Consider the following 13,636-nt stretch of genomic DNA (forward strand, 5'->3'; position numbering starts at 1 on the left):
GCAGTGCACGACAAAAGTTATAGTGCACGCAAAATATAACGATTGCAAACGATAACCCACTATCGATTTGATATCGGTTTTTGCTCCCTCATTTCAATCATCGAGTACTGAATCCCACACCTTATCGACGCGATTGCGCCACAATCACGATACCTTTTTTCGATACTACCGTTATCGAAGTTTGATCCATCGCCGCCAGCAACTCATGTACTAATGGATGTATGTGGGGGACTCGACTAGTTCGGCGGTAGATTTAAACATGGAAGCTGAAAACAACAGGTTCGCTACTCTAACAGAGACTGATCTAAGCGACATCTTAGACAATAAGGACGCAAAGAAAACAAAAGACGTCATAAAATACGCGCTTCGAATTTTGGAATCGTACTACTTGGAAAAAAGAATCAGCCTGACCGATGTTGAAAGCAAGTCAGCCCAAGACTTGTGCCGCTTTCTGCGTACATTTTACGCGGAGGTGCGTAGGGGAAATGGGGAACTATACGCTAAGCGCTCTCTGATCACACTTCGTTATGGTCTTCAGCGACACTTTCAACAAACGCTTGACGTAAACATTTGTAGCGATGGTGACTTCAAAGGTGCAAATGATATATTTAAAGCTGTGCTACACAAAGTGAAAGAGGCTGGGAAAGGATCCGTACGACATAAGGACCCTATCACCGACGAAGATATGTCAAAAATCAAATCTTCACCTGCCGTCTCACCTGCGACACCAAGGGGTCTCCAGAATAAGGTTTTCTTAGATCTAATGTTGCATTTCTGCAACAGGGGAAGAGAAAATCTCCGCAACATGAACAAGGGAGATTTTGCTGTCACAACTGACTCTTCGAATCAAAGGTATGTGTATCTGGCTAGAGACATGAAAACCAAGAATCACCGTGGGGAAGGGCTTGATGACGAACAAAGTCAACAAGGTCGTATGTATGAGACCCATAGGGATGACTGCCCCGTTGAATCTTTCGTGAAATATGTCTCACACCTACATCCACACTGTGATGCATTGTGGCAACGACCAGAAGCAACCACAAGGCCTGGCCAGCCATGGTACGACAATTCTCCCGTAGGTGTGAATACTCTTGCGAACAAAATGTCGTCGATTACTGCCTTCGGGCAACTTCAATTCACAAACTCGATAATGCTGGATTCGAAGCACGCCATATAATGGCAATCTCCGGCCACAAATCTGAGACAAGCATAAAGCATTATTCTCGAGTTGAGGAAGAGCAAAAGCGACGAATGAGTTTGACCATTTCTCGGGTCCAGTCGACGCCTACAACACCTGCCACAAGTATGTGCTTGAATCCGGTTGCGCCTAGACCTGGTCCTACTCCTGCATGTAGTCCTGGTCCTAGTAGTACTACTACTAACGTTAGCTCTGTCGCTCGCAGATCTAGGCCTACATCTAGTCCTAACGTTACGGCTGGACTCGCGTCACCCCACACTTCTCCTATCAACATCAGTTCCAACATAAGTACTCACCAGCAACTTCATTTTCATGGATGCAAAGTCAAAATTTATTATCAGAAGTAAACGAACAAACTCAATGACGATGTGATGGGCATGGTCTCATGTTATAGGCCTAGAACTATGCCATTATGGAATTTCACGTTTGGATCTTGTGTTCGGTGTTCCAGAGCGTTAATTACGTGTTAACTGTTGACTGTTATAGTTACGAGTTTCTACTGTTACTTCCGGATTTTGTCTACACAGCTTGAAAGAAACTGGTATGGGTAAGTGATCTGGACTTCCCTATTTCTACCTATTTTTATAATTCACCTGGGTATGTATACTATTTTATATAACACATAGTGCATGATTTCTTCTTGCACTATAACAATACAAGTACCTCCAAATTCTGAATTTGCCCTCAGGCAGTTATATTCAATTCGGCCTGCGGCCTCATTGAATATAACTGGCCTTCGGGACAAATTCAGAATTTGTCGGTGCTTATATATTGTTATAGTGCATTCAGCCTCATGCACTATATATATAATGTGTATTATGTCAAGCATGTGTGGATTGTGTAGCTGATTACTTGTGTGTATAATGTACCACCACTGCTCCTACGGTGTACACATTATTGATGAATGATATATGAACTTGTTACATCCAAGTCCTTCTTCCAGGATGGCTGTACAATGCCAGAGGTCTACATTTAACTGTAAGTTACCCATCATTCTGGGTCTTCTTGTCATCATACGCAGGAGATGTTGAAAGAAATCCAGGTCCCAGGTTACCTAAATATGCCTACCCTTGTAGCGAATGCCAGAAAGCTTGTACAGATTACAGGGGAGCGAAAGCAAGCATCCTGTGTGATGATTGCAATACATGGTTCCATGCAGATTGTATCAACATGTAAGATGAGACCTTTTCCAGTCTTGCAGTTAGATCAGACTTACCATGGGAATGTGCAAAGTGTGGTCTCGCTAACTCTTCAACAAGTCTCTTTGGTTCCTCAAGTGACAGAACTGATATTAGCTGTCCCGGTAGTCTGAGCAATCCTGACTTGACATCAAGCCTAGACACTGATTCTATGTCAGGATCTCCTCCTGCACACTCATCACCAACCAAACGTTCCACAGTTAGGAAGTCGGCATCAAATTTTCGTACTCTCACAATTAATTTTCGGAGTATATATGGGAAGCATGACGTTTTCTGGAGCCTCCTAGAGGCTACAAAACCTGACATCATATTTGGTTGTGAAACATGGCTTAAACCTGACATCCATCTTTCCAACAGGCTATGCAGTTTACAGAAAGGATCGTAAAGATGGCTATATGGGGGTGTACTCCTTGGCATCAAATCAAGTCGTAGAAGCCAGCAACCAGAGACTGATTCTGAGTCTGAACTTGTTGCAGCCAAAGTTCTATGTGGCAGGCAACCTGTCATCGTTGGTGCCTTCTACCGCCCACCAAGAAGTAAGCAGCCGTAAATAGGCCTACATGACAACCCTTGCAAATCATATAGAGAATATCTGTAGTACTCGTCCAGGCACGCCAGTGTGGATTGCAGGAGATGTCAACCTCCCTGATGTCGACTGGCCTACTGACCAAGTGAGTCCTTTCTCCAGATGCTTGCTCGTACTGGTTTAGAGCAGATCGTTGACTTTCCTAATGGTAAGATAGTGGATGTCATCCGTGCCAACCGTCCATCCTTCCTTAACCGCTGTGAAGGTTTGCCAGGCCTGAGTGGACCACGATGTCATTCACGCTGACTGGAACATCAGGGCTGGAAGAAAGAAGCCAGTACTCCACAAAATATTGTGGAAGAGAGCCGACTTTGAAGCGATACAGAGTAACACTAACAACAACTTTGTTTCCTGCCATTCTAACAGCTAGCCCAGTAGAAACTCCGGCCACCGAGATTGAGCAGTTCTTAAAGAAGACCCTTACCGAGGATGTTCCTTCTAAGCCCAGCTCATCCAGATTCAACCAGCCCTGGTACAACACACTGACCTAAAGGATTTGTCAGAGGAAAGCAAGATCGTACAAGAAAGCAAAAAAGACCAACAGAGATAGGGAATGGAGGATATATCGCAGACTGAGGAGGGAAGCCCAAACTACTTGCCGCCAGGCCTGCAACCAATACATCAGTGATATTGTCTGTAGTGAGCCGGGCGTTAGTGGCCGGAGACTTGGTGCCATCATCAAAGCAAAGCGCTGCGACCAAACTGGTGTGTCCCCCTTGATGGATGGTAACTTGTTGTACAGTGATCCCAATGGGAAGGCTGATATTATGAATAATCAGTTCGCGTCCGTTTTCACTGTTGACGACACTCCTAACCTACCTGACCATGGACGTTCCCCTCACCCACCAATGGACCGTATCACCATCAACAACAAGGGGATTATCAAGCTACTCAAGAATCTGAATCCGCACAAGGCGACAGGGCCAGGTGGTATCCCTGCCAGACTTCTTAGAGAAATTGCAGAAAATATTCCACCAGCATTTACACTTCTGTTTGAGGCCTCCCTTGACCAAGGAACTGTGCCATCAGCATATGGAAGAAGGCGTTGATTGTTCCAGTTTTCAAAAAGGGAAGCAGGTCATCTCCAGCCAACCACCGGCCTATCTTCCTAACTGCCATCCTATCTAAACTGTGTGAGCATGTCATCCATAGCGCCATCATGAACATCTCACAGTCCACGAAATCCTATGCGATGCTCAGCACGGTTTCTGGAAAAGACGATCATGTGACACTCAGCTGGTCTTGACCATCAATGATCTAGCAAGAGGAATAGAGGACAAAGGACAGACTGATCTCATCCTACTGGACTTCGCAAAGGCATTTGATACGGTGTCCCACAGACTGCTCCTCCACAAGCTCGAACACTATGGAGTACGTGAGAGGGTGTACTCTGCCGTTGGTTGAAGACTTCCACAGAGATCGCACACGGCAGGTCCAGGTTGAAGGTGAAGTCAGCAAAGAGGTGCTTGTGGCATCTGGTGTGCCACAAGGGAGTGTCCTCGGGCCCTTACTCTTCTTAGCCGTCATAAATGATCTTCCGGACTGTGTTAAAATCTCCACAACCCGGCTCTTCGCAGATGACTGTGCTCTGTACAAGAGGATATCATCTCCCCGTGATGCGAGACTACTCCAAGACGATCTTGATAACTTGCAGGCCTGGGAGCGCACATGGAACATGCGCAAAGTCTCAAGTATTGCGTGTGACAAAGAAACGCAAGCCAGTCACTTCTACCCTAACATTCATGGATTAGGTCTTGCAGAAGCTGCATCTGCGCCAGATTTCTTGGGGTTCACATCAATAGCAACCTTAACTTCAACAACCATGTCGACATGATTTCCAAGAGAGCTAACTCAACTCGATCTTTTCTTCAGCGTAATTTCAGACGGTGTCCCCGTAAGATCAAAGAAGCAACGTACAAGACCTACATAAGACCCACAGTAGAATATGCAGCAGTAGCATGGGATCCACACACACAACAAAACATCAAGAAAGTTGAGCAGGTCCAGCGAAATATTGCGAGATATGTCATGAACAACTATGACCGCCAATCAAGTGTCAGCACCATGCTAAATGATCTTCATTGGCCTACACTACAGAGCAGACGTCGGCACAGTCGGCTAGCAATGCTCTACAAGATACTATTCAACCTAGTTGATATTGATTGAAAGGACCATCTCACACCACTGACGTCAAATACCAGAGGCCATGCTAGCCGATTCTGGATCCCACACTCCAGCTCACAAGTTTTCTCTTCATCCTTCTTTCCCAGCACCTGCAGAGAATGGAACAACCTGAAGAAGGATCCTGCAATGTTCCCATCACTCGATGTCTTTAACAAGGCATTGAGGGAAGCCCTCATCTAGCATCCTGTCATGCCGAACATTTTTAGCAGCACTTCACATGTACATATTACTGCACAATGTATTGTTCACTATCTGTAAATAATGATTGGCCCTTGAGGGCCCGTCTCTCAAAGTGCCATGACTGCATGCAGAAGAAGAAGAAGAATTGTACAACACAAAACCATGATATGCCTATGTAGAAACTGACAGATAGGCCTACTATTATGACCAGATGCGAGTTTACCTTGTAGGCTACTATGCCTATGAACAAGTTAGAAGCAAAAGAATTGAAACGTATACATTTCATTCCACATTGAAGGGGATTGCTATTATTAAACTGATCAGTGGGAATGCTGGGGTGACTGTTCCAATCCTTGTGAGATTCATTTAAGAGTACATTATATATCTATTATTGTGTGAAAATTATTTGCTTCAGAATGGTCTCATATTCAAGTAATGTGCAGTTCAATGTTTCCTGGTTAGCATGCCTGTACAGTGACGGGGCGGTCGTTAACGGCCCTAACTTCCCTCAGAGTAAGAGGATTTCAATTCGTCAAGGGGGGCACGATTGCCTCGAAGACGCAATATTGGGGAACCTTGTTGAAATCCTTTCTAGGTGTTGGAGCTAAGTAAGTGCTTCGAGTAAGTACATTGGTGACTGTGATTTAACGTTTCTTCATGACATTTCCTGGGTGCCACCTTGAGTACGAGGGGACCAATTGCTTTGGGCCTAATTTTTACATTTTCATCTATTCGTGAGAATTGTCAAATTTTCTCCAAATTTTTCAGGAGCTATCACGAGGATAATTGAATAGATATTTACACAAAAGGTCACTTTGGCCCACTGAGGGACCCTAGGGGCCCATGACAAATCTGGAGAATCACCATTGATGGAGCTCAGTCATGTCAGTTAGAGCTTTGAGTAGGTACATTCGTGACTGCAGTTTAAAGTGTTTTCTTGGCGGATCTGGCGGTGCCCCCTCTTGGCCCTTGTGAGGATGTGGGACCAATTTTCACATTTTCATCGTCTGATTAAAAACGCATGGTCAAAGTTTTATCAATCGTGGCAGGTATTATTGGTTGGGAGATAATATATTTGGAAATATTTGGGCATCATGCTTCACTTGGGCCCCCGAATTAGAGAGTAAATAGAGAATATGTATATATATATATATATATATACATACATACATATTGTAATCTTTTAGTGCTCTCAGTAAATACAATGTACATTAGTGAGAGCACTTTTAAGTTTGTTTATGGCGTATTCAGACCCCCTTGGAGCCGCAGCCATATTCGCGTGCAGGGCCATGTTTGCACATTTTTATCTTATTTTTGAAACTCATGGCCAACTTTTGTACAAACTTTAGAGGTATGAGGCCTATTGGCAGCGTTACAGAATATACAAAAAGACACCATGCCCCCCCCCCCCAAATCATGTTTGTTATTTTCTTCTTTGGTAATAGTCTGCAAGAATGCAAGAGAAGTAAACTTGCGTTGGAAATTAAAATGTATAGGCTATTGATTAGTCGTGTTCGATAAGCAGCCCATCAAAGAAGAAGATGATAATTTATTTTGATAATTTTACTCAATTTTGTCGTTTAGGCCTATTTGTTTAATCTCTTCGAAAGGTAGTGAACACGTATATCGGCTAAAATCAAAGACACATTATCCAAGTACTACACTAGGAAAATTCACCCACCTGTACTTTGTTATTGTACTTTTATATAGGCTGCTCGCAAGTATCTGCAGGAAGGTACTCGAAGGGGAAATCTTGGTGGAGACACTCTTTTTGGAGCATTATGCAAACAGGAACAGTATAGTGATCTGATTCTCAGCGTAGGGGATCACACTTTCTTCGCACATCGTCTAGTTCTCTGCACCTGGAGTGATGTCTTTAAAACGATGTCTGATCCCGCCTGCCAACCCCACAATGAGCTTTGTGACGAACGTAGCGACAATGCTTCTTGGCACGTCATCCGACAGGCACTTGTAGAGGAAGAACCAGACGCACTAGTTTTCGGGGATTTTCTGAAGTTCCTGTACACAGCCACCGTGGCCCTTACCAGCGACAACGTCTTTTCACCAGTCCGACTGGCAGATAAATATATTATGCATGAACTTCACAGGCTTTGTCATGAATTCATTAATAATATTTCAAGTCACGTGGTGGCGATACTTTCACTTTTGCCGAAGGCCCGAGCATTCAACGTGTCAAACGTCATCAAGTTCTGTCAACAATGCCTTCTGACAAATTTCAACTTGCTTTCAGGTCAGCAGGTGCTTGACATTGACCCAGAGACCATGCTAGTCGTAATGGACAGCGGACCCTACTTGGTCGTAGAGAGTGAGTACGTCCTGTTTGAGAAGATCGAGCCTTGGCTCACCCGATAGAGAGAAGACGACGTCTTTGTCAAGATCATTAAGTGTATCCGCTTTCCGTTCATGAATGCGCTGCAGTTGCTGAAGGTGACTGCTACTGCTGTATTCTCGAGGGCATCAGAAAACCTTCCAGATCTACCTTTCGAAGCGTGGCAGCTGCAGGCACTCTTCCGCGAATGCTCTTACGGAGACATACCTGATGAGTTTCCTGGTCCAAGGCTGTATCTCCGTCAACCAAACAGCGATAGCTCCGAAGACAAGATTAGGGGATCCCACAGGACCAACGAGACGAATGTTATCGTCAAATCTTGCTCAGAGAAGTTCTTTGATGTTTCACCCTGGATTAAGACGGTAGCCGGAGGGAAACAAATCTTTAGCCAATTGCAAGGACATGACCAAATTATGCTTCATGCGCTTCTGACAAAAGTGTCACAAGATCAAATCAAAATAAACGTAAGATATGTAGAGTGGTCGTTTCCTACACAGACATGTTATACTGTCATGGGAATTGGCCTGCCTAACCAGAAACCCAAATACTTTAAGGCCAGTGCCTTCAAAGGTTGGTCTGGATCTAGGCATTCTAAAATATTCTCAAAGTCAACACAAAATCAAGTCGAACGATCGAACAAGATGCAGTGCTAGAAATTCAAGTAGCTTTGATCAATGAAGAGCAGAAAGACGATGAAAGGAAAAGCGTAACAATAGAAAACGACGAAAGTGAAAGCTTGAGGACATCAGAAAACGACGAAAGCGAGAGCGTGGTGACATCAGAAAGCGGCGATATGTTAGAAACGAATAGCTCTTTTGATGACTAGGGCCGACGTCGAGATAAATTCAACGAACTGGTAAGTTGTTGAACTTTACGTTACGTTGTTTCCCAGCATGAATCCTTTTTGGGAGGGTACGTCAGATATCTCTTAGTAGAATCGACACGGTATCATTTAATATAAATGTACACTCAGCAAAAAAAAAAGTAAACACTTTTTCGAGTTCATAATTTTCATAGAAGATTTCGATCAAAATCCATGTGTTATATACCATATTAAAGGTAATCTAATTGGCTATAAACTTAGTACCTCAATATAAAGCGAAACTTTTGACATGAGTGAACACATTCGTTTTGTCCTCCAAGGCACAAAAGTAAAACTTGCAAAAATTGACATATAATCTTACATTTGAAAATGCCCTTTAAGATAACGATCATAATAAAGGACCAATTTAACACAATGAGAAACATGAATGAAATAGCAAAAATAAGTTTTCGTTCCCTTTATCTCTTTACAACCCTAAACAAAATCAAAGTGGGGAATTTAAGGGGGAAATAAGAATTTTCTATACTACTCAAACTTCAAATGACATATGGAGTAAGGGCAAAAACATGATGAAATTAACCGATAATAATTACTCAGTTTATTTAATATATACTAATTTTAGAATCTATTAGACAAATTAAACAACCACATGTAGTTTACAATTTTCCTAATATGAGAAATCAATTCAAAATCCTTTCATTTTCGTTAATATTGATTCTTCTCATTTCAATTGAATTTAGATTTGACAGAAAATTTTCGTTTTCCTCAATTATTTTTAGCTTCTGTTGATTTTTTGGACTTCACATATATAAGCATCATAGGTATAATTGCAACTGAATTCATGTTTCTTATTGCGTTAAATTTGTCGTTTGTTCTGACTTATTGTTACACGGAAGAGCATTTACGCATGAATGACAACTTGTTCATTTTTGCAATTTTCACTTTCGTGCCTTAGAAGAGAAAAACAAAGGTGTTCATTCATGCGGAAAGTTTCCCTTTTTATTGACGTACCAAGTTGATAGCCATTTAAATATCCTTTTATATGGTATATAATACAATAACATCTAGCCAAAAATTATATGAGAAATAAAAACTATAAAAAGTGTTTACTCTTTTTCTGAGTGTATTTTACTTCCAAGTTCCAATTGATTTCTTTCTTTATTTGTTTTAATACATCAGTGCATCAAATATTTTTCGTAGCTATCCACAGTTAGCATATTTCTGCGGTGCAAGGTGCTTAGATCACATCAACTTTATTTTTCGTTTTATTTTTTTTTTTAGGGGGGTGGGGGGTTATTGCCCGAGGCGATGAATTTTGTTCTCCGAACGTTGTCCTGACGTTGTCTGGGTAAGGAGTGTTAAAACATAGCTCATTAGTCGTATAATATTTCATGGACCAAAGTGACATTTCTGACTCCCTGCGGTGACAATTCCGTCGAATATAAGACGTGTATCAGTGTATTCCACATTGTAAGCAATCTCTACGGAGTTAGTATCGTTCATGTGTACTTAATGAATACTTGTAGGCATTAATTTTCCTTCTCTTGCGTAAAAGCTATCAGACACCGTCCTCACGGCGTTTTGTCAGGCTCCTATCGAGTATCATATCATAGGTTTTCCCGGTCAATTTCATACTTTTGCCATTCAAATTCATTTATGTGTATACAAACACACACAGCGCACGCACGCGAAAATGTTCATTTCATATTCAATCCATTTCACTTTTGGGAATTCTATTTCGTTTTCGTCAAATCAAATTCACGCGTGGGGGGTTCAATTTCCAAATGCGAGCATTGTATTCCCTACTCGTGCATTCAAATTTATGCGATAGTCATGTGATAGTCCCAACGAGCTTGTTTTTAAAATTGAAAATTTTATTTTCAGGCGATCAAGTTCGTACTTCGTGCAATCAATTTAACTTGGAAAATGGAGTAGACTTTTTTTTTTTAGAAAGGAGAAAAGGTATACACAACCAACGAAGGCTTGTATAGCGTAATTATGATTGTTTAAAAGTTCTGCATTATTCTCTGTTCATGTTTTCTTTGTTTTTATTCTCAATAATTTTTTTAATTGCAAGGTCCAATCAGCAGGGCATCCAAACAACACAACGATAATCTAATCATATTTCTTGATGAATCTGCATGTTGACAAAGCCCAAACACGAACCAAATAATGACAATGCATCAATTTAGGAACAAACTGACACACAATGATCTCACATAGTCCCGCAAAAGTTAACCAAAAGATAGCAATAAACAACAAACAATACGTGCTTAATGTTCATGTTATCAGTTTCAATATAGTCGAAATTGTTGTTGTTGTTTTTTTACGAAGGTGTCAACCAACCTTCCGTATCATGTTCGTCTGTAGGCCTATACAGTGCCTAATGTTTGTGTGTGTGTGTGTGTGTGTGTGTCTGTTTGTTTGTTTCATTTTCCATCAAAGAAGATGGCTGGATAGCCCATATTCAGCTGCAATAGCTGGTCTTCCATGGGGTCCAGTTGGATGTAAGGTGGGACCACTTCAACGGGTTAAACACACTGCTCTCTGCAATGAATAAATGAAGTGGGATCTTTTACGTGCATGAGTTGTGACTCTCTCACACATGCATGGGACCTCTATTTTATGTCCTATCCGAGGGACATGTGCCTGTTTATTCCTTTTCGTGAAGCTTGAGTTCAAATTTTTCAATGAACAGATAGACCTCTATATTGCAAAATGAATAAACTTCATTATAGATCCCAATATATTCAAAGTCAGATAAAAAAGACAGACATACATGTACACGGCCCCAAACTAACTAGATTTAGGACTTCTTTTGAATTGAATGCACTTATTTATTCATTTATTCATTTAATAGCGATATTCAGTGTAAAAGTGGTAATGTGAAAAAAAAATGCATATCTGAAATCCGTTATATCTTGTTAAGATGGAAAATAACCCCAATATGGTTACATATGTCGTCATGAAATTTCAAATTTATTTGAGGTTATCTCATGTGTTGTGGGCCAATTCTAGTTCCCTATCAAATTAGAAAAAATATGGTTTTTCTTTTTCATGTAACGTCGTCACTGTGAAAAAAAAAATCATTTGAAGTTAACTATTTTACATGTAATGTCCATGGCAGTCATTTTTCGTCCAAATGCTAATTGACATGACTGTGTTCACTGAACAGTGGCTCACTTATTCTTCCAACGAATACCTCCCAGGCTTTGATATGTGGTAACCGACACGTTGGGTAAAAGGCAAGCTTCCCAATGCTGTTTGTTTAAATGTCGGAATTACTTGTACAAAGGTGGCTGAACTTGAAAATTAGGCTTCGATTTAAGGATCTGAGGTTTTGTGCAATATAGCGTGTAGGCGACACGACCTGCAGCATCTTTTCCGGAAGATACCGGCCTCGAATCCTGGTTAAGATTACAAGTCAAATTTAAAATTTAAATCTCAAGCATTACATAGCCATTGCCTTCAATTTCGGCTTGAAAGAATCACCTAATTTGCCAGGCTTGACTAATTACTATAAGTCTATAGTCATGTTATTGAATCGTTGAGGCGTTTGATGCATAATAATACGAGCATGTGATGTTAACTAATGAGACGTTATCTCAATGACTCTTTGTTGTTCATGTTGTCTTATCACTGGAGTGGGCAGTCATTGTTACAGAGCCGGTGGAATGGGAGGGGGGGGGGGGAGGCTTTTTTTTTTTTGCTTCTTAGCTGATGAAATGAAACCCGGAAGTGGGTCTCCCCCCCCCCCCCACACACACACACAGACACACAGTTTTGAAAACGAAATATTTACTGCAAACGGTGTTAGACGGCGGGAAATTCAACATTTTGGGCCACGAACGGTATAGATTAAAAAACATATATTTTTAACGACTAAATAGACGTCTACTTAGGTGTAACGAACGAAACGGCTGAAAAACGTCTGCAATACGTGTATCAACATTCAGTTTGCGCCTATATAGAGATATGCCAAGCTCCGCCCTTCGCCTCATCACAACAGTCGTAGCTCATCGACGCTCAACATAGATTGTTCTAGTTGCAAATTTCAGTAGGTAGATTCAAATTTTCTATCCTTTGAAACAAAAAAAATGAATATAAAATAAGTAAGAAAAGGGGTAAATTGGGCCCTCATTTAAAAGAATGGACACTTTCATTTATATAATAGTTTGATTCTTCTTCTTCCTACGTTTATGTACCAGAGTGATTAATCAGTAAAGGAATGTTACTTTATTCTGATTTTGTACAGACATGGATAATATGCAGTTGAGCCTCACCTATAGGCAGAGTCGTTTTAGTATTTTTGGAGTGAATGATGGGGCATTTGCCCTTGTTACTATGTTAGAAAGATTGGTGGGGAGCTTACCTTAGTCGACAAATCTGTATTTGATTCTTTTTTTTTTTTCAAAAGTGGAACCCGACCATTATCTCAAATTATTGTGAATGCTTTTCCCTGTTATGTGATTTCAATACATGTAATTATTATTTTATAAAACGTAATTTATTTCCATGGCTCTTGTTATGGTGGGACTCCACTGCATATGCAGGGAGACATTTTCGTTGTGTTGTGTTGTATTGTATTGTATTGTATTATATTGTATTGTATTGTATTGTCTTGGTTGTGTGTTCATTTATGCTCCATTGAGCATTATACTTTTACAGGTATGATATTTACTTTGTTTCATGGCAGATGTTATAGTTTTCAATAAAAACAGAAATATCACACACAAAAAAAACATCGATTGTTCTAAGATTACATGTATGTTACTTTGGATGACACATATTTATTGCATGCATGTCGGCGGAAAAAAAAGAGTACTTTGACAGGCAAGATTAAGAGCAATGGAGCTGAAGCCCCAGCCAGGTAAGCCCAGAACCGTCCAAATCCTTCTCCCATGCAGGGAACAACCTTCAGACTCGGATACCGTCCTCAGTGACCAGAAGGACAAGAACTTTAAGAACAATTTAAGGACAAGAAGGATTGTCTGTGGGCCGAGAGGCCATGGAGCTTGGCGGTGAGGGTGAAATTTTAATCACTTAAAAAAAAATAATTAATGTCGTAATTTTGAGAAGTTTTAGGTATGCCATGAGTCAGTATTTTTCTCTATTT

At 41.0% G+C, this 13,636-nt stretch overlaps 1 pseudogene; it reads left to right on the forward strand.

The window, feature by feature from the left end:
* Nucleotides 1-259: 259 nt before the first annotated feature.
* On the forward strand, nucleotides 260-4,032 carry LOC139729508 (uncharacterized; annotated as a pseudogene).
* Nucleotides 4,033-13,636: the final 9,604 nt, after the last annotated feature.

Source organism: Diadema antillarum, unplaced genomic scaffold, assembly GCF_040938485.1.
Source record: "Diadema antillarum isolate AM-2024a unplaced genomic scaffold, OU_Dant_1.0 seq00000244_RagTag, whole genome shotgun sequence".
In the NCBI taxonomy this organism is placed as follows: Eukaryota; Metazoa; Echinodermata; class Echinoidea; order Diadematoida; family Diadematidae; genus Diadema; species Diadema antillarum.